At 44.4% G+C, this 24,534-nt stretch overlaps 1 long non-coding RNA gene across 1 annotated transcript; it reads left to right on the plus strand.

Moving 5' to 3' along the window:
- The first annotated feature begins 10,822 nt into the window (after window positions 1-10,822).
- LOC146829319 (uncharacterized) lies at window positions 10,823-12,112 on the plus strand. Its single transcript, XR_014961953.1, has 3 exons — window positions 10,823-10,904; window positions 11,171-11,266; window positions 11,683-12,112. It is a non-coding gene; the product is annotated as an uncharacterized LOC146829319 (long non-coding RNA).
- Window positions 12,113-24,534: the final 12,422 nt, after the last annotated feature.

Consider the following 24,534-nt stretch of genomic DNA (forward strand, 5'->3'; position numbering starts at 1 on the left):
TCGGCGAACGCGGGGATTCAGGTAAGGCGATTGCACGCACGCGAGAATGTATTATTTTACAGCGCGAGAAACAAATTATCGCTAATCTGCGGAATTCGGAAATTTTGACATTTTTGCACTTTCCGCGGAACGCGAAAATGTCAAATTATCGCAATTTCAGCGAACGGAACGGAATTTTGGCCCAGGCCTACAAATAAATAATAGAACGAATTTCGTTGCGCGTGCTGCATCGCATTTGGCAATGCAGCATGTGCAATGAAATTCGTTTTATTTATTGTATATGTACATGGTGTATATATAAATATAGCTGTAATGGCAAACATTTGTGAACGGAATTGTCAATTTGAGTTTTAGTATGTGATTTTATTCGTGTCTAATTAGAAATAGGTTGAGTTGAATGAATAAATTCAAAAAGCAAAGACGTGCACAAACACAAGTCATCATGCTGCCACAATGATCGTGCCAACTAACAAGGTGATGTTGGCAATCAAAAAAAGTAAAGTCAATAAACAGGTCAGCAAGTTCAGGTGCCATTGAGACAGAACCAACTTTAAATCTGAACTAGAGTATGCAAAGAAGATTCATTAAATCAGTCTAGGATTTAAAAAGTCATAAAACCACTAAAAATGTGTAGCAAAAAATGTGTATACAATGTAAACTTCAAAGAGGAGCATTGTTTCTTTTTCAGATATAGATTTAATAGGTAACTCTGATATTTTATGCTAGACTTTTTATTCACCTTCATTGGTGTGCATCCATTTTTCTGTCATGCAAAGCCATACCTCTATTTACAACAGGGTGCGCTGAGTCTCACAATGTTTAAATGCAACCATTTTGCTATTTAAATAGATTGTAATAAATATAATACAAAGTCTAGTGGGACACATCTTCCTTATGTACATAAAGAGTCACTGCTCTAAATTGAAAAACTTGTTAATGATCAAATTAATATCCATTGGAGTATATTTCTTCACACTGTTATAATTTATTTGAGATTTGCAAAACCATAGGTGGTACATCTTACCTATAAGCAGGTATGATAGAAAATGACTCTACAATAGCCTCAAGGTAAAATGTAAATGACTATATTTGATAAGGCAGTAGAAAGAGTATATAATGAATCACCCATTTTAAGACCCAGGGGGATATTCACAAGAACTTATCTCCGATTTATCTCCACCTTAACGCATCAAAAATGGAGATAGATTTAACACCCCATTCACAAGCTGGTGCAAACTGCAGACAACACCAGTATTCCTGCGATAACTGCACCAAAATGTATCTCCACGGTGGACACCACCAACTAACCCTAATGAGATGCAGTGTAGGCATTCCCGTGCAAAAACACATGAAAAAACCATAACACCACTTTCACAACGAACTGCCAGATCTGCGAAGCGAACCAAAAACAGACGATAGGCCGCGGTAGCACCAGGGATTTAACACCTGCCTTTGCTGGTGCTAAGTAGGATGACTACACACAGCATGAACGGGAGCCCAGCCAAGAGCCACACCTGAAGACCCACAGATGCCATGGAGACAATGATCATGCGGCTCCGACACCCATGAGGGCCACAACAACACCCACCGCCACCACCCTCAGCCCCCCCGCTTCTCCCCTCCCAGACATTCACATTCCGTGCACAACACAAGAGCCTCAAAAAGCGCATGATGACGCACATTGCCAAAAAAAAACACACATGTGTGGCCAGAAGAACGAGAAACAGTCACACAGCACTGAAGTAACAACCAAAAACTTTATTGAAATACAACACAAAACACCAATGCGGAAGACAGTGAGAGGGACAATCTCAACGTCACAGCATGGAAAATAAAGCACAAAATCAGGAGGTGTGCCATGCGCACATCAAAGGAGCGAGACACAGAGAAACAGAGAAGGAAAGAAAGCCAGAGAGAGAAAGAGACAGAAGGAAAGGAAGGGAGAGAGAGAGAGAGAAGGGAGAGAGAGTGAGAGAGAGAGAAGGAAAGGAAGTGAGAGAGAGAGAGATACACCGCCGCCCCAGTGCACCCAGGCCCCGCTGTTCACCTGCTGCCACCGGTGTGTCCACCAGTGGGCACACCACGTGCCCGTGCAAACTCCAGGCCCCTGTCCCGCCACCATGGCATGGTCCACATTATGCGGACCCGCCCCGCGGCCCAGCAGGTCCCACACATGACGCTGAGTCATCAATGGCGGAGACCACACCAGTACACACGTCATCATCGCAGGCTGCACACCGGCTCAGCTATTTCGGTGACACTAACCCTGTGCAACGCCAGTCAACACCACATGGTGGTAGGCCTGTGACGGCCACAAGGCTTCGGGTGCCACTAACCTTGTGCAACCCCAGTCAGCGCCACGTGGTGGTAGGCCCATGACGGCTGCAATGCTTCGGGTGCCACTGACCCTGTGCGCAACAACTCATGGGCCCTTTATGTTTGAGAACCGTGGAGCGTCCGTCATCCAGTCACCACCTGCAGAGGGGAATATGACGTTGTCGGCCCCTTATGTTTGCGGTGTCACATGGCCTTTGATGCCTGTGCCGGATGGGTGTGGTGTGTGTGAAAACCTGCCCTCATGGTGTGGCCGTGACATGCTGACAACTAGACCAGTGACCTGCAGACCACCAGCGAGTACGCCTGCGACAGGTAGCTATGTGGGCCCCCCTTCGGTGCGTAAGCGGAGTGGTGTGGCCTGGAGTATGCCGGACGAGTGCAGGGCTTGCAACAATGACTCGGGGGCTCTGGGCGTGGTTCAGTCCATGTCCGGACAAGAAAGTGACTAATGCGTGTGTCCCTGTTGTAGTGTTCATGGCATCCAGAACACAATAGGCAATGTAACACACTGTGACTGGCATCCCACTGGATGAGCATCATTGACGTAAGGGGAATCACTGTCCCTACATTCATCCACACATTCATACATAAATGATGAAAGACATGACACAGCAGTGCATTACTGGATGTTTATTGCACATCCAGTGGAGTTTTGCAGCTGGGGCGGTACAGGGACATGCCAAGCACACTTCATAATATGGGCCCGTGGAGGGCCAGCCAGAGTCCATCCGGGGATGACAAGTACTGTGGAAGAGGAAGGGTACAGTCCACAATCTGGTCGCCGTGTCATTGGTCATCAAGCAGGATATGGCAGTCCATGCCATGGTCTAAGGTGAGTGCAGCGGAGTGTATCGGGGGTCAGTGGAAGGTCATGGGGCCATGTGCGGCACCAAGCAGAAACAGGCCAGGTGGCGGAAATGAACTCAAACCCATCCAATTCCTCGTCCTCGGATGTGTGCTCTGCCACACCTGTGGGTGTTGCAGTACCGGCTGCGGCACTGTGTGCCACTGACACATCAGGGGCCGGAGGAGGATTGTCGGACGCACTGTGAGGCATTGACACACCAGGGGGCGGAGATGTGAATGGTGTGGGGGCTGCAGCATTCCTCAGCGCCACGCCTTGTGGCAGCAATGCCATGATCAGGATCTGCAGGGCATGGTAGATCCCAGCTACATTTCGCTGATGTGCAGCAGTGGCTGCCATCCTTTCCGCCTCCATCCGCACCATGTCCTCCATGAGCCTCCGCATGTGTGCCAGGTCACAGCTGGGATCGCTGTAGCCACTCTGAGGGGACAGGTGTTCTTCTCTCTGCGTCATGACTCCAGCGATGTCAGTCAGGGCTCATTGGAGACCATGGAGCGGGCTGTGGGTGTCCGTTAGGGACTGGAGCTGGTCCCTGATAGGACCTAGACACCCATGGATGGCGTCCAGTTTGGTACCCATGATGTCGAACCCCACCCTCACCTGCTCAGTCGTCTCCCTCTGGCCCTCCAGCACACAGCGTTGGAAGGCCATGTGTTGCTCCTGGGGGTCTTGGGAGATTGCCGGGGCTCTGGGTGCCTCCTGCTGGGTGGTTTGGGTAGTGGGTGGGGTCTCCTTGATGCAGCTGGGCTGCCCTGATCCTGGAGGTGAGTTGCAGGTGATGTCAATGATGTCTTGGAGGGCTTGGGTGTCGATGCTGGGGGTGTCCTCCTCGTCATCAGTGAAGAGTGGCTGGGACTGCTCTTCAGGAGATGTTGACGGTGCCCCTGCAATGTGAAGGGGAGATGGTGTATTACAATGTGTCCACATGTATGTAGCCGCTTGGTACATGTTGACATTCAGACAGCATGACATTGTAGATTGTGACAGTCTGTAGATCAGGGCCATGACCCAGAGTCATTGTGGGTGTGCACTGTGCTCTGCTTGATTGTGCATGTGTGCCATTGTGGCCATCTCCACCCATCCCCTCAGTACCTGGTGGTCACTCACCCTGTTGCGGTTGTGTTGTATCCTGTCGAGTAGTGTCCGGTTCCCCGACTCCAGCCACAGTCTCCACACTGATGACTGTCGACACCAGCTCCTCCATGTCATCCAGCACGAGCTGTGGCACTGGCCTCCCACCTCCAGTCTGCATTTCTGCCTTCAGGTTGGCTGTGAGTTTATCCTTGGTCTTGCGCTTGATGTCCATCCATCGCCTCGTGACCTCATCTATTGATCTCTTGTGCTCTACGACGGCATTAACCTTGGCCACGATGTCCCGTCATATTCCATTTTTGGTGCCCAATGACACGTTGGAGGTGACGAACAGTTGTTGATGGTGTTCCGTGTCCTCCGTGACTAGAATCCTGTTTTCCTGCAGGCTGAAATTCATCTTCCCCTTCTTCTTGTCCTTGCCCTTCCCTGTCCCCGAGGTCCCAGGCTGGTCGTTTGGGGTGCTTGTGGCATTGCACTCGACCTTTGCTCCTGCTCCTGCTGCCTCCATGGTGCTTGGGTGTTGGTCAGTTTGTGTTTGAGTGTTTTCTCTAATTTTATAGTGATTTTTACCGCCTGCCATGTGTGTATTGCAGGCCTGGCGCTACTTATCGCTGATTTTCTCATCGCGCTTTGGCCCATCGCATGTTTTTTCGCGTTGAGGTTTGTGTTTTTATCTCCGTCGAGGTGGTTGTATCACGGACATTGGACACGGTTTCGGCAGACTATCGCATGGTACCGCCTTGTTGTGAATTCCACATTGACAAGGGGTTATTTTCCCGCGATAGGCTGCGATGTGTAAAGTTGCGTTATCATTTTTTGGTGATGTTTAGCACACGTTCTTGTGAATATCCCGCCAGTTTCTTAATTTCCATGCATGAGTGTGTCACATGGCATGTCCTCTTAGCATTTTCCCTGCAAGAACCTCATCAATTAGTACAGTATACGATGTTGTGGTTCACAATGAGGTGTGTTGTATAATGACAAAGTCATAGATAGGCCATGCTAATAAGGTAATCGTTTTAATTCAAGTTCCCATAGATCCACAGTACTACAACAGACCAGATTTCTCACACACAGCACACATGATCTTTAGCAATACATGAGAAATCTAAGAAATTATATTGCAGTGCATGAAGGAAACACAATGCAAAGAGCAGGGTGACCTCGTAAATCACAAAACTGGTTTTGGCAGGCGCTGCAAAAACATATTTCCCTCTGAGAAACATAGGATGGAGTGCACAAAAAATTAAATTTGCAGGAAAAATAGTACACACATATTTGACAAATATGAGGAAAAGAAATGCTTGCTGTTGAACTCGGGTTTCTGTTCCGCAACTAATACTTTACGAATACCACCTGGGGTGTTTAAGAAAGGTTCTCTTCTTGAGTAAAGAAAGTGTTTCATGGTCAGAGTCCACTGCAGACTGCACCTGATATCTCAAGGATGTTTACAAAAATTCTTTTTTTTTTTGTTGGTAGTAGTCTTTTCCTAAAAAGGAAAACGGAACCGCACAATCAGCAATATTATTTTCAACAATCTTGTACGTGTGAAATTATATTAGAAAAATGTTTTTTATTCCTCCTGTTAAGTGGGTGATTGTCTCTTCTTCCTAAAATCTACTACCAAAAGATGCCAGATGTCCCTAACACAAGGGTATTGCAGCCTTGACAAAGTCTAAGGGGAGACGAAACACGTGTTGGCTGGCAGTTCTGTTATTTTGGATGTACCATCAATAAGAAAAATAAAGAGACACATTCTTGCGAAGACAAGCCTAAACTAACGGGGAGTCTGCTTTCTGAATTTCAATACACTTCAGTATAAGCAAAACATTTGGTGTGGTACAATAACGAACTTTTATGATTGTTTCACACCTGGATTGAGATTGTTTGAATTGGGAGTGCTACATATTTCTTCCGATTACTGTAAATACTTATTTGTTCGCCTAACCCTTGTGTTAGGGACATCTGGCATCTTTTGGTAGTAGATGTTAGGAAGAAAAGACGAGCACCCACTTAACAGGAGGAATAACAAACATTTTTCTAATATAATTTCACACGTGCCAGATTGTTGAAAATATTATTGCTGATTGTGCGGTTCCGTTTTCCTTTTTAGGAAAAGACTACTACCAAAAAAAACAAAAAAAATAAAAATAATAATTTTTGAAACACAACTATAGTTTGGGACCAGCACTCAGTTCCTTGGCAAAGTGTGATTTGAAACTTAACTGTTTATTATCAACCAGATACTATGGCGAATTTTGATGATGACAGAGACAGAATATTTAACGACATATCTTCGGGCACTAAGATACAAACCAAAAATCTAGTGACACATGAGAATAAACCACAAGGTCTTAAACAACTCTTTATTAGACTAGAAAGACTCAGGAAGCAGGAACTCTCACGATGGTGGGATCTAACAACTCTGAAGAAATACATAGAAATCAAGCAGATAACATGAGGGATGAGAGTTATAATTTTTCCATCTTTTGAAGACTTAGACCCGGATCTCTTAGGAGATTGGGAGAACTTGATATCGTCTTCTTCTTTTGGGATGATGGAGATACTGATTAAACATGCAGAAAGGAAAAGATCTAAACTTTTAGAAGAGATTGATATCATTGAAGGGGAAATTCGAGCTCTAAATCTTAAAGATGCTACAGACAAAAATTATGGAATTTTGAAAGAAGTGCTGAGTGCACATCAGAACTACATAAAGGATAAGAAAATACGAAAACTTAAGCGTGATGAGAATGATTACAGAAGTGGTAGGATCTATACTTTTGCAAAGAGACTTGATGAGTACAAACCAAGAGGTAGAATGGAGAAACTAAGCGAAGTCAAACAGACAGCCTCCAGATCAGTGAGTGAGTCTGATTTATCAAGTATAGCAAGTGTAACAAGTGTAACAAGTGAGACTAGGAGCGAGACTCTTGGTAATGATGCAGAAAACTTCAATCCAGGAACAGGATCACCGTCTTTTTTAGACGAGTTAAAACGATACAGAAAAGGCAACAGAGTTGCTTTTCAAAAGAAAGATCTGGGTGGAAAAGAACAAGAAGAGGGGGGCAAAACAGAAATCGATCAAAACAAAAGAGTGCTCAGGTCAACATCGCGCTCGCAAAGGAACTGAGTGTTGGAGCCAATAACCTGATCAAGTCTAATTGTGCTAAATACCCCTACAATATGACTGAAAATGTTTCTATTGTAAACTTATCTAAACATGAATTATCAGATGCTGAAATTTCTGTTTTACAAAAGGGATTAAGTTTTTGTCCAGTTTCCAAACCAAACTTTGTACAATTACATGTTGATCTTTTCAAGTATGTTCGCAAATTGAAATTAAAAAAGTTTTTTGATGACAACCATAAACCTTGTCAGATACCACTGTATACTGTTGCTACTAGTGATAAGACTATTAAGGATATACAGGATTTACAGATGTTATTGTCAATTGATGAAAGTATGGAAACTGCTCCTAGTATTACGGAGATTTTGCAAGATTTGGAGATTAATATGGCTTTAAATGTGGATAGTGGACTTAAGACCAAGTCCAGATTCATGCCTATTTTGCCTAGTGATAATATGATAGATTGCTTTTATCGAGCAGTCTCAGAAGATCTCTATAAATTGGAAGATAAGAATTTCAAAAAACCAAAGAGTTTTAAGGATAACTTGAACCGAAAAGAACGTGCTGCGCTCAAGAAACTTAGAGGCTATACAGATATAGCAATAAAAGAAGCAGACAAGGGAGGTAACATCGTTGTGATGGACTTGGCAACTTACTATAAAGAAATAGATACACAACTAACAGACAGTGAAATATATATCAAAGTTGCAAATAATCCAATAAAAGAACTAACTACACTCATTGAAAAGACTTTGTGTTTTTACCTCCATTCTGGTCTCTTATCAGATATGGAATATAGATACATGCTGAATCTTACTCCACGATCAGCATGTATGTATGTTTTGCCTAAAATTCACAAGAATATCAAGACGCCGCCGGGGAGACCAATAATTACAGGAATAGGTGCACCTACAGAAAAAATCTCTGAATACATTGACATTTATTTGAAACCGATAGTACGAGGGCTACCTTCATTTATAGAAGATATCAAGGACCTATTAAGTAAATTGGAAGATTTAGCTTGGTGTGATGACTTTACGTTGGTCACACTTGATGTGTGTGCTCTTTATACTTGTATCCCGCAATCAAGGGGGATGGAGGCCCTTACATACTTTCTATCTAAACGTAATGCTACACTCTATGAACACACTCAAATGATTCTAGAACTCACTCGTTTGGCGCTTGATAATAACTTTTTTCAGCACAATGGAGGGTGGTATAGACAGACATCTGGTGTAGCAATGGGAGCGAAATTTTCGCCTTCTTTCGCTAACATTTACATGGGTTTCTTTGAGGAATTTCATCTATGGAAAAAGTGTCCACACATTCTAACAGACTCAATTATATATTGGGGACGGTACATAGACGATGTATTCATGATATGGGGCGGTAGTGAGAGCTCCCTAAATGATTTCATGGAATATGTTAACACTAATGAATATAATTTGACTTTCACCTTTAACAGCGATAAACAACACATAGATTTCCTGGATTTAACGTTGTATGTCCAAGGGAATAATCTGGAGAGTAAGATATTTCGTAAACCAACAGCCTGTAATGCACTATTACATGCTCAGAGCACACATCCTGCTACACAAATCAGGGGCATACCATACGGCGAAATGATAAGATTGAAAAGAAATTGTAGTAATGAGTTGGTATTTCAGGAAGAATTAATTAAAATGAGAGATCGTTTTCTTGTTCGTGGATATGATAGTCAGACTTTGAATAAAGCACAGACTAAGATTAGTAAGGTTAAACGTACAGATTTGTTAAAGAAAAACAACAAAAGTAAAACTAAAAATGATGACTGGGTTGCACTAATAACATCTTATCATGCACATAGTAAGGATATTTACAAAATTTTCAGCAAACACTGGCACATGTTAAGGTTAGATTCAAGCACGAGTAAATATATCCCAGTGAAACCTAGAATAATTTATAATAGGGGTAAGACCTTAAAAAATATCCTCAGTCCATCAATACCCAAGAATACTACAGTGGGGCAGAAAAAGAATTGGCTACCCAGCAAGCCGTTTGGCTTTTTTAAATGTATAATGTGCAATATCTGTCAATTTGCCATGGACAAAATAAAAGACTTCAGTTACAACACAGGACAGACACACCAAATCAACCAGTTCATGAATTGCAATACTAAATACATTGTATATTGTATTATTTGTCAGTGTGGGTTGATTTATATTGGTAGTACAATTCGCCGTTTAAAAGAACGCATACAGGAACATATTAGGGCAATCAAAAACAATAATAGCAATTATCCTTTGGCCGCCCATTATAATAATGTACATCGTTCATCAGAAATACTTAATATTAGGTTTCATGGAATAGCCACAGTAGATGTAGACCCAAGAGGAGGGAATCGTACATTAGCTTTACGAAAATTGGAGTCCAGCTGGCTGATTAAATTGAGGGCTGTAGACCTTGGAATTAATGTGGACAGAGAATTAAATGTTTTTCTACAAGATTGAAGCCATGCTGACAGAGAACCACATGTTTTTATTTATGATGGAACCACTACTTCTGTAACACTAGGATTCAACTAATACATGTATTTAATCTTCATGTTGTAATTTGGATTCTATGTATTAGGGGATATGATGAATTTTCTGTGCTTTAGAAAGTTTATATGGTAATTCACAGTAATGAGACCTTTATTTGATATATGTATACCCACTCTCTATTGAATCACAATTATGCATTATAATGGTGAACTGAATCACCTTTACACTTCTTTGCTTTCTATTGAATCTCAATTTTGCATTTTAATAGTGAACTGAACCACCTTTACACTTCTTTGCTTCCTATTTTCCTCTGTATATCTGTCGCACGATTATCTGGCGTATTTTTAATGAGTAATAGTAACGTGCCTTATTATAGGGCTTAGCATTAGACGGGATTAGTTCAATTACGCTCGATTGATCCTCTTTTCTGATTATCACATTAGTTTTATTTTACTACATAAATTTAGAATTAAAAAGATGGGATTTACATCAGTATTTCATTAATTATAGACTCTAAACATGCGTGGTTTGAGTCTTTTTTATTCACATACTTGAGTGATCTGATATTTTATTACTTCTTTCAAAATGGCGAGGTTTTGTGCCACTGAAGAGTTACTACGTTGTTCTGCTTTGTTTACATGCTCAGTGCGTGACGTCAGACGTTTTTCACGCATGAGCAACGTTAATACGGAAGTTTTCGGCGCCTACGCCTTCACAGAACTTAGAAGACGCGGACGCTGTGTTGAGACGATAGGTAAGCTATAGTTGGAGTCATTAGGACGACTAGTTTGTCGGATAGCTTATATTCGGGTAGGAATTTCTATGTGTAGAAGGTGTTGCACCAGCACGAATAAAATCTTTGATGTTTTTCATTTTTAGAACGATACTTATCAAGGTTGTCGTTTTGGTTTATATTGAATACTTGAGACACTACTCTATCAACTAATTTGATTAACAGGTGAGATTTGGCTGAGCACAATCACACTTTTCAGAGGGTCGTTATTTTTGAGGCGTATCCTCGTATGTTGCCTTGCTCTATCATTGTTCTACTTTTTTCGCAACTTACTTGAAGTATAGGATTTTCATTTATGAACCAATTTTGAATTATAGTATAGCAGTGGCACTTAGAATGTATTTGGCTCTTCCTTTTGTGACAGTATTAGTACGGACACAGTATTTAATACTGTTTCCTTTTGAACTGATACATTTCCTCTTTTGTAATAGATTCGTGGAAATTGTTCTTTTTCGTTTATAACTATATGAATGGGACTACTGGAGAGGATCCTATTTGGTTAGAGGACTTTTCGTTTTGTTTGATAGGTGAGCCATACTTTGGAATTGTTCACCTTGGCCATTTTTACTCTTTCTTGTTTATAACACCTGGTGCTACTTCACCTAATTGGATGTGCGTTTTATCACTTTTTATGATACTTTTCGGGTATCTGTGGACTTCTGGGACATTATTTCTAATGGTTTAATTCTCCGATCCTTTTTCCTTTCATGCAGTGGTGTTTCTGGAATTCTTTGGTTTCTTTTTCTGTAAATGTCTCAGCACCTCCCTTTTTCCTGAACAATGTGACCTGAACAGCTAATGTGAATAATTCTTGAATTTCTTAAATTGTATCAGTATAGACTGAGGTGGTATTTGTTAACTATGTGTGTAAAATTCGTAATCATTCGATACAATTGAATTAATTGGTGTAAATCTAAAATCCTACATACATCTTGTATTGCAGCCTTGACAAAGTCTAAGGGGAGACGAAACACGTGTTGGCTGGCAGTTCTGTTATTTTGGATGTACCATCAATAAGAAAAATAAAGAGACCCATTCTTGCGAAGACAAGCCTAAACTAACGTGGAGTCTGCTTTCTGAATTTCAATACACTTCAGTATAAGCAAAACATTTGGTGTTGTAAAATAACGAACTTTTATGATTGTGTCACACCTGGATTGAGATTGTTTGAATTGGGAGTGCTACATATTTCTTCCGATTACTGTAAATGATATCTCAAGGATGACAGCAAAAAATGAGGAAGTATATTTTATTTATGAGATGGTTTATTTTGTGCATATCAAACAAAGATGCTTTGTGCATCCCAAATGCCATAAGTTCATACTTACATGTTCTTTCCCATGACCAACTGTGCACGTTTCCTGGATCACCTTCGGCCATTTTTCTGTTGCAAATGTTTGCTGGAAAACATCATACACAGTCAAACTTCGAGTTTTTGAGTGTGTGTTTACATTAGTGTCGCATACATATTGCATTTATCGGGCCTTGAATAGAAAAATATATATTTTACTATTTCATTTCCTCTAGAAACGTCCCGGTGAATGTTACAATCATCACGAACATTTTTTCCTCACAATGCACCGCATAATTTCGAAATTAAAATCAGCGACAAGAAAGAAATTAGACGCGTAGCGTTCGTAAATGTGTCTGCAAAGTGACCGAAGAGCCATCGGCTTCTCAGTGAGGCAGTGAGGTGTCGTCTACACTCGCCCCTCGCACTGTAGCGTTTTAAACGCTCTAAATTACATAGCTGCGCAACAGCGCTAAAGGAGACACAGGAGCCGGTATTCTTTAGTTGCACACGCGGCTCCGACTAACGCGTCGCGGCCACGCCTCTTTATTTAAACTAGCTAGCGTCTGACATCACGCGTCAGCGCTAGCGCACCCCGGCAGCGCGGAAGGCTCGCGCGCGCCGGACACTACACTCCTTCCAACCTTTATAAAACATTAAGCAAAACATAAAACCAGAAAAATCAACGATGAGTCTGTTACCAGTCCACCAGTCCTTACAGGTTACACCATATAGTCTGCCAGATGACGGTGCCGGGTTCTTCCTCAGGTTGTAGCGGGATGGGCCGCCTCTGGAAAGGGCCACATCGGGGGTTCTGCGCCTTGGGGTGTTAGGCTCTACTCGGGCTGGGGAGCCGCCAGCCGGGTTACCCCCCGGGGTGGCTGGGATGGACTGGGAACCACCATCCTCACTCCGACCGTCCTCCCCCTCCTGATCTCCGCTCGGGTGGTCGGGGTCCGGCCCCTCTGGCCCGGCCCCGGGACGTGAAGGTGTTCCTGGGTGGACTTTTTTGAAGAATGACACATCTCGCATGACCGTTTCAGCACCTCTTTGAGCGGTCACCATCGTGCCTGTCCGGCGGGTGACAACCCATGGTTGTGGTTCAAAAGGAAGTCTGAACTTGCTGCCTGGGTAGCGGTCCTTCACGTACACTCGATCCTGCCATTGTATCGTGGACTCCTTAGCTCCCCTTCGCTGGCTGGCGTGGTCATTCGAGCGCATCCGATTGGCTAGGGTCTTTTCATTTGAGGCTTGTGCCGGAACCCAAGTAGGGTGGTGTGGGATTGTGTCAGTTACGATTCTTCCCATGGTGGCTGTTCCTGGCGCTGCCTCGGTTGTGACATGGGGGGTCATCCGGTATTCCTGCAGGAAACTGTATATCGCTCTCTCCAGTGGAGATCCATCAGCCATGGCGATGCGAATGGTTTTGTTGAGTGTCCTCATAAACCTCTCCACCTCTCCATTGGCTTGGGGCCACCGTGGTGTTACTTTGCGGTGATGGATCCCCCAGCTCTTGAAGTACTCTGCAAACTCCTGCCCCTGGAAAGGCGGTCCATTGTCGGTCTTGACCACCCCGAATATGCCATGAGTGGCGATGGTTTTCTCGAATTTTGCTATTACTTCAGTGGCTGTCTGGCTTCCCACAATTTCGACCTCTGGGTCTTTGGTGAAATCATCGATGATGATCAACGCATACCGTCCATCGGGTAGATGTCTCCGAAGTCGGCACTCACACACTCCCACGGTCTCAGGGGATTATCTTCGGTCACCACCGGGTGAGGGCGTTCCGGCTGTCCTGCGGCTTGGCACCACGTGCAGGTTCTCACCATCTGCTCAACCATCGCATCCCTGCCTGGGAACCATACTTTGGCTCGGAGCCTGCCCTTCGTCTTTACCATTCCTTGATGTCCCCTGTGGGCGACGTCCACCGCCTGTTGAGCGAGGCTGGCCGGCATGACTAGCCTCGGGCCCCGCAGAAGACATCCTTGGGCGTCAACGGACAGCTCCCTTTTTACTTTCAAGAATGATTCCAGTGTCAGCTTGGCTTGGGGTGTCCTTCTGTTGAGCGAGTCTTGGATTGTCCTCCAATCTCCCGATCTGACAGCCTCCGCCGCTGTTCTCACGCATTCATCACCTTCTATGATCGCGGCCAGGCTCATTGGGAGGGGTCGTGACCGCTCCGTCACATACCCGACGTACTCCTCTGTATCCTCGGCCTCCTCCTTCTCTTCTGTTGTGGCTTTCCTTGGGTGCCGTGACAGATAGTCCGCCGGGTTCGTGGCCCCTGGTTTGTACTCCACCCGGTAGTCGTACCCTTGTAGTTTGAGTATCCACTTTTCAATCCGGGGTGGCGGCTTCGAGGACGACCCTTGGAATAGAGGAATGAGTGGCTTGTGATCGGTTGTTACCGTGAAATGATGTCCATACACATACACGTGAAAATGCCGGCATGCCCAGTGGATGGCGATGGCTTCTCGTTCGATTTGCGAGTAACGCTGCTCCGTTTCGGTCAGGGACCGGCAGGCGTAGGCAATGGGGGCCCACTCCTCGTTGTTCTGGAGTTGTGTCAGAACTGCTCCCAACCCAAACGGGCTCGCGTCGACCGCCACGTTGGAGGGCTTTGCCGGGTCGAAGTAGGAGAGGTTAGTATCCGCGGACAGGGCCGCCTTCGTTGCTTGGAACGCTTGCTCCTGTTCCGGGCCCCACTGCCACGTGGTGGACGACTTGGTCAGCTCCCTGAGGGGTTTGGTGAGGTTGGAGAGGTCCGGAATGAAGCGGCCGCAGAAGTTGACCATGCCCAGGAAACTCCGGGCCTCCGAGATGTTCGTCGGAGCTGGGGCATCTTGGACATCCTTCACCTTGTCCGGGTCTGGGGCCACCCCTTGGTCCGAGAAGGTGTACCCGAAGAAACTGATCTTGTTCTGCAGGAACTGACACTTCTCCCGGTGCAGGGTCAAGCCTGACTCCTGAATCCTTTTGAGGACCCCTCTCAACCGCTGGTGGTGTTCCTCTATGGTTGACGCGTATATGAGCAGGTCGTCGCTCACATTAAGCACGCCGGGGAGCCCACTGAGTACTTCTCTGATGGTATTTTGGAATACCTCGGCGGCACTCGAGATGCCGAAGTTCAGGCGCCGATACCGTCTGAGGCCCACATGTGTGGAAAATGTGGTGATGTACCTCGAGTCTGGATGAAGTGGTAGCTGGTGATAGCCTGACCGTAGGTCCATCTTCGAAAACCACCTGGCCCCGTTCAGCTCTCCCAGGATGTCATCAATGGTGGGCATCAGGTGTCGCTCTCTCTTGACCGCGGCGTTAGGGAGGCGCATGTCCACACAGATGCGGACTTGTCCTGGCTGCTTCGGCTTCCTGGCGATGACGATCGGGGATACCCATGGGGTTGGCCCACTGACCTTTTCGATGATGACTTGTCTCTCCAGGGCCTCCAGCTCCTCCTCGACCTTTTGCCTCAGGTGGAAAGCGATTCGCCGGTGCCTCAGCACCACTGGTTGGACCGACGGGTCGATGTGTAAGGATACTTCCTTTCCTTTCAGGCACCCGATGCCGTTAAAAACTTCTCCAAACTCTTCCATGATGGTATCCAGTTCTTCCTCCAGGACTGCCATGGCAAACGAGATCAGTCTCAATTCTTCGGCCGATTGCCCGCTCAGCAGCATCCCGCTGACCTCTTCCGTGACATAAACGGTGGTGTTGATGCTCCTCTCACCATGTTGTAGCTCTGTTTTGAAGCACCCGATGAGGGGAATGGGCATCTTCTGGCTGTACGCGAACACCCCGAATCTTTGCCTCTCGCAGCGGGGGTTTAACCCGCAGTTGGTGGTAGACATTGGCGGCCATCAACTCGATGGAGGCCCCAGTGTCAATTGTCGCCTTTACCTCTTGTTGTTGGACTAGGATGCGACATTTCGGAAGTCTGCGCTTCTTCTTCTGTGGCTGGTGGATCGCAAACACATAATGGACTGGGTACTCTTCCGTGTCGTCGTCCATGTCTTCGCTGTCTGCCTCTTCCTGTACCGCATGGGCCGCCTCCTTCTTGGCTCTGGTGGACCGGCACACCACCGCGAAGTGGTTCATCCACCCACAGGCGCCGCACTTTTTCCCTCTGGCTGGGCAGTCTTGCATGCTGTGGGGTTGGCCGCCACAGTACCCACAGTCCTTCTTCTTTGCCTCCGGTTGCCGTTTCCCTCCGGTTTGCCTTCCTTTAGGCCGCACTACGTTCACCGCTTCCGCCACTTGCACTTGCTCCGTCTTCACAGGGCGATGTAGGGCTGCTTCCATATGCGAGGCCCTCGCTTGCGATAGCTCCTTCGACCGTCCGAGAGTAAGGATGTCCGCCAGGGGCTTTCCGTCTTCCTGGAGGACCGTGACACGAAGCTTGGACGAGTAACACCCCTGTATGATCTGCCCTCGGATCTCTTCCTGTTCGTCACGGAACCCACACGTGCTGGGTAACTCCTTCAGCCTGCCATGGAACGCATCCAGGGACTCGTCCGCCTCCTGTTTGGCTTGACGAAAGATGAACCTTTCATAGTCTCTGTTCGCCATGGGCTCGAAATGGGCGTTGAGCGCGTTCAGCAGTGTGTGGTACGTTTTCGGCGTGGCTTCCACGAGAGTTTTGTAGATGCGGTGGATGTCTTTGCCTCCTAGGTGGAGCAGCAGTGCTTTGCGCCGTTCCCTTGTGATGCCAGCCCCTTAAAAGTAAATTTGTAGACGGTCTGTCCAATCCCTCCAGCGCGGGGCAAGGGACGACAGGGCACCGTCAACGGCAAATGGCTCAATGGCGGGAATCGACGCCATCTTGGCACGTGTGCAGCACGCGGTGGAAGCTGGCTCCCTCTCCTCTGCGTCGACGCCAACAGGCATGCACCCCCTCTGGGCGTTGCGCGTTGACTTCCCTCGCGCTTCTACACCAACCGGTGGGCGCGCCTACCTCCAGACGTCATCCGCGGGACTCCTCAGGCGCTCATGGGCTTAGGCGATCTCACCCGGCGTAGACCTGATCCGGTGGAGGGCGCGGTCGTCGTCAGGCACCTCGTGGAGCAGGCACGGCACCGCCTGGGTGAGACATACCCCTTACAGGCTGTGGAATGGGGCACCAGGGCGCACACAGAGTCACTACCGATGGCTGGATGGGCCTCCAGGGCACTTGCAGTGTCCCCCACCAGGCCTAACAGCAGGCACAGCCGGGTCACCATGAGGAGGGGCTGCACACTCAGGCTCAGGATACATGGGTGGCCAAAATATACACTGTGGGGCACAAAAGCAGCACATCAGGGCTCAATACACCCCTCGTCGCCAGTGTAGCGTTTTAAACGCTCTAAATTACATAGCTGTGCAACAGCGCTAAAGGAGACACAGGAGCCGGCATTCTTTAGTTGCACACGCGGCTCCGACTAACGCGTCGAGGCCACGCCTCTTTATTTAAACTAGCTAGCGTCTGACATCACGCGTCAGCGCTAGCGCACCACGGCAGCACGGAAGGCTAGAACGCCTTGCGCGCGCCGGACACTACACACGCGTTCTCCCAGCTACGTTTATGCATTTCACTGGGAGTTGTAAGTGTGCTTTCACTGAAAGCTTTTTAATGGCCATTGTTCTATCGCAGACACTGTACAGTGAGGGGTTGCCGAGCTATTGAAAGGGGCCCCGAGTCCGGGACAAAGACACTCACAGACATTTTAATGGCCTTTTGCTCTCTCTGCCTCACGCACCATGACGTCATGCAGACAGTACCTAGAGTGTTTGCCCGAGTGACACTTCAAAAACAAACGCATGGCTGTCTGAGTCAACACTAGATCTGACGTTACGGATCATTTGCATAAGTCTCTAGATAACGCTTTGCTTTTTACTCACAATTAATAACGTGCTATTTTTTAATCCTTCGTTCATGGAAAAATTTATATTTTGATGATTCCCATTTCTTTATTAACATAGACATTGTTCGTCCACCAGTGTGCACTTGTCACAGAACTTTAAATTAGTGAACTAGACAGAGAGGGGAGATACCAATGGTCATAGGATGGCTGATAATATTTCGTAGACGTTAGAAATTTCAATTTAAAAATGTTCTCTAGGATTCTATATGCAAAAATTGTGTTAATGTATTGAATAATTAAGTCACTGAACTTTCCTGTTCTCAAACTATTGACTGTAAGCAAAGTAATAGGTTTCCACACTAATTCTGCAAACATAACAGATATCTGGAGTAACATAACTGGCCAGGCTTGACAGGCTCACAGAGCATTAACAAAGGAAAAAGGTTATGTACGTCAAATTTACAGACACGCAGATACCCACCCACACACACGCAGAGCCGTCTAGACACACATACACACAAAAAACTGCAGAAACTTGAACAAGCAGTAAGTACACGTTTTTATATCTGAAACTGCAGCAGGATGATGAAGTGCTGGACGTCGTGGAGATATAAGTGTATTTAGTGATATCAACTTGAGCTGTTCTATGGAAATACTGCGAGAAGCCGTGAGGTTAATGTGTTGCAAAGAAGCCCTATATACAAGCAAGTTGTGGAAAACCAAAAATGCATTTTATATCAACATACTGCGCACGATATCCGATGGTGTAAAAAAAGACAGGTCCCAATTCAGTAATTATTGAACTTGTGGATCGATCTATCTATCTATCTATCTATCTATCTATCTATCTATCTATCTATCTATCTATCTATCTATCTATCTATCTATCTATCTATCTATCTATCTATCTATCTATCTATCTATCTATCTATCTATCTATCTTCGTCCCTTGATGTGTCGATAAACATTTGTCACTTATACAAATCTGGCAATACATACTGAAGGCTCGATCAAAGCTCACAGCTGCTCTGCCTAAACTGACTGTAATAAGTAATACAGTTTAATCAACTGTTTTAACTCGATTTATGAGCACTTACCTGTGTGGTATGCGTCACCGTTGCACACGTACGCCGCGCGACTCTGTCTTGCGCATCACGTAGCAGGGTACGCTAGTGGCGTAACGATAATTGAGGGGGGCCCCCTGCAAGGTACGTGGAGGGGCCCCCGGCCCAAGTGCAGTGCTGAGGGGGCCCCCTGGAGCTTGGGGGGGCTTGTGTTACGCCCCTGGGGTACTCATAGAACAGCGCTGCGCTCTGTTATCAGTAGAGGTGGGCGGAATTTGCATAATCGCGTTTCGCAAATCTCCGCGAAACGGTAAAAAATCTCCGCGAACACGCAAAAATTCCGCGAACACGCGGAATTGCTTGCTCGCGATGCTTTTTTCCTGTTCACGATCGCTGTTTGCGTGCTCGGGGAGAAATATCTCGCGAACAAGCATTTTTAGAACGCGAACAAGCAAAAAATTTCGCGAAGTTGTGGAAAGCAGAATTTTGGGCAATTTCGCGTTCTCCGCGGAACGCGAAATTACCCAAATTCCGCAAATTCCGCGAGCGGAATGGAATTTACCGCCCAGGCCTAGTTATCAGTCACGCGCACTCAGGTCGAGAGCCTGCGAAGCACAGCACACAGACAGAACTATACGCTTTGCGGAACTCTCCTTCAGTGAAGGTTGCTTCATACAAGAGGGCACAATACACCACCGAAAGCCATTGTTGATATTCAACATTTTTTAAATAGCTGCACAGAATAGGCAATGCTGCTCAAAGGAAAAAGTGGGCAGGACGACTGGCCTGGAGCCTGGAGGAAAAAACACGCACTAAAGCTTGATAAGCATACAAGTTATACAAGTTGTCCTTGAACGTACAACTTTGTAATCATGCTTTCAATCTGTGTTTACTTTTTAGCTGACAATAGTTGTGAACAATGTTGAAAATCATAAGAAGCAACTAGCCTTGGTATGTTTTAATTTTTTTCATTTGGAGCATACGGTCATCTGCAGATCAACTGAATATTTACACACTATTATCCATAGTACACTATCCTACTTTTGGATTGTCACACAAAAATTACTACGGATTTCCATGATACTTTTTTCACAACAATGAAATGGGTTAAAACCCGATAATTTATCTAAGTGAAATTGCAAGTTGCTAACTTCTGTCAGAGGGTGTTATATGAATAAGGGCTGATTTAGAAGGTCTTCTTTAGGTGTATACATGAGTTAATCATAAAAAGAGTCACCATTTACACATGCACAAAGTATACACAATTTACAACAGTCCAAGACACACATGTAAAGATAATGCTCTAGGTTTGAATACTGTTTGTAATATATGCACACCTTAGGCAAGCACCATTCCCACATGGGTTTGTAAAAATGTTTGCTTTTGGTGGAGTGTCAGAGGAGTTGGCAGTAACCTGTGAAACAAATTAGATTACCACGAACAGAGGTGAAATCATGTTGGTACTCACGAACCTGTAGAAATTCAGTTATCTGACTTATCAGGGCTTCCATGTGGATCTGTTAAAAGAAGCGTACAGTAGAGACTCTAGAAAGCATGAGGAGGTGCCTCAATGAGCAGACTTCTTGCTCTTTTCAGGCCACGCTTGCAAACACTTGAGGACTTATCGCCAGCCTCAGGTGTGAAAAATCTTAAATAAAAAAGACATATTTGGCATATTCATGCCAGGTTCATTAGGACCCTCACGGTTCTGGGCAGGCTCTAAAGAGGAAATACTTAATATGTGAGGAGGTGTTAGGGTGTGGTTACTGTGAAGTATGATGTAATGCGCAGTGTGTGAGTGTGTGCCTAGGAATAAAGAAACGCTTGATAACAGCTGCAGTGTGGCGTTTTTCATCTGCATGCTCCTAGGCTGGGGGACACAACACAACTGGCGATGAGTATGGGATACGTGCCCTAAAGGAGAAGACCGCACTCCCTCAGAGTTTGAAATGATACAACAAGCTGCCTGTACGTGCCTCATATCCCTAGAAATGATGCAGAGTGGTCTGTGACTGGAACACGTGGAGTCAAAGCCCTGCTCCAGCCCATACATGGCAGCAGACGAAATTGAAGGCTCTGCTGAGGAGCACATTCAAAACACCAGCCAAAACCACTGATGAGGTGTTTGACTGGAATATATGATGTTACAACACGTGCAATTACAATGCATGCTTTTACAATGCAGTCTTTATATCGCAACTACCACAACATTGCATGCTTTTACAACACATGCCATTACAACGCATTTTAAAAAACTACCATTACAACGCATTCTATTACAATGCATACCTTTACAACGCATACCATCACAACGCATAATACTTTTACAGCAACAGTAGGGTAAGTGTTGGATAGTGTAGGGGTGAAAATTACTATTCCCACTCCAGTGAGTGCAACAGTAGGGTAAGTGTTGGATAGTGTAGGGGTAAAAATTACTATTACCACTCCAGTGTGTGCAACCATAGGGAAAGTGTTGGATAGTGTAGGGGTAAATATTTACTATTCCCATCTACCCCAAAACCCATACCCACCCTAATACTAAAAAAATCTCGATTACTTACCTTAAAATGTGTTGTAATGGCATGCGTTGTAATGGTATGCGCTGTAATGGCATGCGTTGTAAGGACATGCGTTGTAATGGCATGCATTGTAGTAGCATGCAATGTAAAGGCAGTTGCATTGTAACAGTTGCGTTGTAAAGGTAGGTCGTTGTAATGACTGCGTTGTAATGGATGTTTCCCGTTTGATAGAGACGTTGCGCCATGCCCAAATATAGAACAACTAATCGGACAAAGCCAGAAACAACAATTAAGACAACAAGGTATGAGAAACACAGAACTTATTCACCATCAAGGGTGACTGAAGCATTCTGCAACACAGGTTCAAACACAAGGCATTTTCTTGCAGAAGTTGTACGAGCCATTCTGCACGGTGAAGTCTGTCTGAACAGCAGGCGCTCTCAATGGTAGCCGAAGGGAGAGTGAAATACACTGCAGCCGTGTTCCTGAAGCCACCACTGCGTTTTGAATTTAAGAAACAGAAGGGTGCAGAGACAGAATATCGAGTAAAAAATATCGAATTGCACAAATATTGTGTCAAAAATATGGTGGGTCAGGAATATCGACAGACAAATTCTCGTGGTCAAGAATATCGATTTTAGATAAGTAATATTGATTTAAAAAATATCGAAGTGTTTAATATTGTTTGCAAAAATATTGTTGTTAAAAATATCGATTTTGTATTAATGTTATGTATTTTAGAAAATATTTTATATGTTTGTGATGTATGTTTTCTTGTATAAGAATTGTTTGTATTTTTATTATGTGTTCAAATTTTAGTAGTAATTAGTTTTATTTTTATTTGAATTTTGCGTTTTTATTTCCGTAGTGGGCTGTGGGTTTATAGGAGAATAAGGTGGGAAGTAATTTAATGATAGACAATTTATTGATTATTTTTAATAGTTATTATGCTTTTGTTTATTCAAAATGTATGTTTTTAGTTTTGTAGAGGGTTGTGGGTTTATAGGAGAATAGTTTGGGAAGTAATTTAATTATATAACATTTATTGATTATTTAATGAAGTTATTTTTTTTATTTGTAATTTGCATTTTTAGTTCCTTAGTGGGTCGTGGGTTTATAGCGAAATAGGGTGGGAAGTAATTTAATTATATTACATTTATTGAATAATTTGTATTTATTAATATTTGTTTAATTAAGATGTTATAGTGTTAAATGTGTAAATAAATGTATTAATAATATTTAATAATTCGTTGTTAATTAATTTGAATTAATTAATTAGTAATTAACTATGGTAATTGTATAATTAATTTTAGGTGTGTGTTGTGGAGTATATAGGTTTAAATAGTGGGAAGTAATAAAACATTTTTAGTGATGAATTATTAATTTTACTATCGATCATGTATTGGTATCTGTTTCCGCTGCTGGTCTGTGTGGCAATCTTAATGTAGTTCCTTCGCCATTTAGTGACCATAATTTGTTAAAATTATCTTTTTTTTTCTGGGGCAAAAAGAATGATGTTCATGACACAGCACACCATATAAATTTGGCTGGGACAAATGGGATTAGAATTAAATGGTCAGGTGTTGACCCATGTTTAACAATGAGGTAAATAATGGTCTCCAATCAAAGGGAAATCACATATTGTCTACAGGAAGAAATTACCTCGTTATCGGTCGAGAATTTTTGTAACATTACAAAATCGATTAAGGCAATTCTCACAAAAACCTCCAGACCATCATGCAGTAAAAGGAAAGGGTGGTTTGACGGTTCCTGCACTAAAGCCCTAAGGGGTTTGAAGCAGGCCCTGTCTAAATCACCAAGAGAATTATCTACAATCCGAATCCTACGTCGGGAGTATAAAAAAGCTGTACCTGCCCGGAAAAAGATATTAAAGGAAGAGGCATGGGAACACTTGACCATTGCGGCAAAAACTAAAAATAATAAACTTTTTTGGGATGTAGTTAATGCCCCATTTCTGAAGAGTGATAATATCCCAGATTTGTGTTCTTTTGTCTCTGCGGCTAAATCAATTTTCTTCAATTTTTAATAGTAATATAGAGCTGAGGATGATACAGGATGGCCTGGTAAGTAAGGGAAGAAACCTCCCCATGAATATTACAAATGAGGAAGTTATCCAGGCAATCAAGGCAAGTGCCGAAGGTCGGGCCCCTGGGCCGGACGGTGTCCCAGTAGATGTGCTTAAATCAGCACCTACTTTTGGGGACCCATCCTAACTAGGGTGTTTAACATAGCTGCCACTGATAGAATCCTAGAGACATGGGGAGAATCCATCATAATCATCCCCATATTTAAAAAGGGGAATGCAGAGGACTAAAAAAAATATCGACCAATCTCACTCCTTTATACATCTATGAAAGTGATGAGTAGGGTCCTGCTGATAAGACTAGAGGAATGGACATCTTAACCCTCAGTTTTAACACTGGTGCAGTATGGGTTAAGAAAGCGAATAGGGACTATTGAGCAGAGTACAAATTTAGCGCTGCTTATCGGCAAATATACCAGGGCAAAGGTAGGCTCTATATACCTTTGCCGATTTAAGCAGTGCTTTCGACTTGGTAGACCATAATTTGCTCTGGACAACCTAGGGCGATTGTTGGGTTTCTCTCTCGGCTGTATGAGTAGTTATCTAGCCACGTCCGTTTTGGCCCTCAGGGAGATTGACACCCAAATTTAGGGTGGGGCCGGGGATTCGACAAGGCTGCGTTCTTGCACCAATTGTATTTTCCTTATTCATTAAGGGAATAGACAAACATTTACAGACAATACAGGCAGACGCCCTTATGGTGGCAGGTCTTCCGATACCTGTCTTATTATATGCGGACGACACCGTATTGCTAGCAAGAACCGCAATAGGCCTACAGATATTAATGGACGCATTCTCTACTTTTATGACACAGAAGAAAATGGTCATAAAAAAGTCTAAAACATATACCATGATCTGTGGGCCCAAACCTAAACCTCCCAAAACATTTTTTATTGAAAAAAGTCCTATTAAGACTGATACTTCTTTTTGCTATCTAGGTATTCTTTCTATTCGGCTCCTGGTCCCAACACGTCATAAAT

The sequence above is a fragment of the Triturus cristatus genome, chromosome 5_2, assembly GCF_964204655.1.
Source record: "Triturus cristatus chromosome 5_2, aTriCri1.1, whole genome shotgun sequence".
Lineage (NCBI taxonomy): Eukaryota > Metazoa > Chordata > Amphibia > Caudata > Salamandridae > Triturus > Triturus cristatus.